Raw genomic sequence first — 2,399 nt, forward strand, 5'->3', positions numbered from 1 at the left:
GGGCTCTATGGTCATCTTGGAGAAAGAAAGCATCATCCTCAAACTGTTCCATCAAAGTTAGGAGAATGAAACTGTCTAAAATTGTCCTATAATTGGAAATACATGGCCAAGCTCCATACCATATTTTCCCCTGTGCCCAAATCTATGCTATTAAAGTGCACTGAGGCAAGTGCCCTTTTCCTGCCGATTGAAAAAGCCAGATTAATCCAATGATTTGCTTGATGCACAAGTGTGATTGGTTACCCAAAGGAATACATCTTCATGGCTGAGTACAGTGACTTCACACACAACTTCACTTGATGTTTTGCATCTGATGCAATTGTGAAAGGCATACTCCCAGTCAGTTATATGGCTCAGAAGACAAATTGCATGGGAATATTCATCCCATTCAGATCTCTGTGGTTATGCTTATCTAAATGCTTCATGCATTATGAGATCTGTTTGTATTGACTGCAGAAGGTACTTGAATTAACTAAGTGATGAAGTAATTCCTTTCACAAAAGTCTGTAGAAGTCATCTGTCTGATTAGGCACTTGAATTTGTGTACATGTGGCCATGGGGGTGATTTTAACGTAAATGCAATGGTTTAGATTAACTAGAAAAAAAAATTGGGAGGCCACAGAAGGTGTTCTGCACATATGAAACAAAAGTAAAATAAAATTTTGCCTACTTGCAAAACCCTAGGCATCTGATACTTAGAAGGTTAGTGAGTAGCGTATCTGTCAACAAAAGCTTTTTTGCGTTTGTGCCTTCATGAATAAGCATATCATATGCTCATGATCAAACCATGCAAAATACTGGGAGGAGGACAGGAAAGTGTATATACACCCTCCAAAGCATTTGATCAAACCTGAAACTGATTGTGAGCACAGTTTTTGCATCTATTTAGCAAATTGAACCCAGCCCACATTGAAACTTCTGCAGTCAATGTGTCAATGAGAATTTGTATGCATGTGAACATATTTGGACTGTCAGAAATAACAATAGCCCAACTCTAATTGTAGTGGGGAAAAAGAAAGAACTTTTTCTGTGCAAGCCTGAAATTACACATTGCTAACATGATACATGATTTCCCCCTTAATTATTAATTAATGTTAAATTAATTCTTTATTATCTAGATATGAAACACAGTTATACTGTATGAAAAATATTAGGGGGCCACCTTGGTTTTCAAAAACTGTGTCATGAGGATGTTTTCGGGGGCTGGTGGAAGTAATAACAGATCAGTTTAATTATACTTGAAATGTGGACTTTCGACAGAGATAGGGATAAAGTAAACCTTTACACTTTTTTGGACTGAACTTCAATCCCTTGACTTTGATTATTTATTCATTTCATTCTTTTTACCTTTGTTTGTAATACTTCTAAGAGTGAACTCTGTACATTATTGATCGTCATTATATAGGTATTTTGTGATGATTTTACTGACTGCTACCTCCATTTTTTTTAGATTCCTTAGTCGTATTTATGGTTTTTAATCTTGCAGCTGTTGTATAAGCCCTATAATCACTATATCACTCCCTCAGCCCATGAAGCTGGCTTGACCCTGTACAAGTCAGCTGATGCTAGACTTTAACTTACTCGCTCAGTGAGTCATGTCCGTAAGAGCTGGGGCCTGACTCCCACCCCTCTCATGGCTTTCACAAAACACATGGAAACATATAAAGGCAACTTAATCACATGCACAAATAGGCATACACAGCTGATCCAATGCTCGAAGGTCATGTTAGTACAGTAATGTGGCCTCTCTCCGTTCAGTATCGATTTAATCTGTATTTATTAAAGTCAGCCACGCAATTAGGTTTCGATCTTAAGATATCTTGTTGTTTTGTAGAGGAAAGTTGCCCATGTAGGATTCCAGCTCTTTTGAAATGCTAAAAGAGCTGGAAGACAAGAGATAGTTTAGCCTGAGAACATGGATGTTCATTGATTAACTCAGTCTATCAATTTGTTTCTAAAAAATATTGTTTCTTATATTTCCACTATTGTTTAGGTAAATAGAAACGTAAACCTTTCTCCATGGGATTCCCTCCATTGTGTATCTCTCATGAACGAAATCAGACTTAATGCCGTACACTCAGAATAAATCCATCATGTAAATAAACTTCTTTATTGCTTAAGACAGCTTATAAACACAGGTTAATTTACAAAGTTTCCTGACCACAATGAGGGGCTTTAGACTAAGTCTACACATCCCCAAATTGAGTTATGTGTCCATGTGAAAGAAGTGTATCATCCCCTGCTCCAGCATCCATACTGACATCGTGATTGTCCTTGTCGGATTAAGCAAATCAATCAGACTGAGTGGAAAAGAAGAGGGAGACCAAGAGGAGGAGAAGAAAGGGATCTCTGTTGGGGGGAGTCAGCTCCACCCATAATTAAGTTAGCCTGCTACGCTG

This window comes from Cyprinodon tularosa, unplaced genomic scaffold (genome assembly GCF_016077235.1).
Source record: "Cyprinodon tularosa strain WSP-4 unplaced genomic scaffold, ASM1607723v1 ctg54, whole genome shotgun sequence".
Lineage (NCBI taxonomy): Eukaryota > Metazoa > Chordata > Actinopteri > Cyprinodontiformes > Cyprinodontidae > Cyprinodon > Cyprinodon tularosa.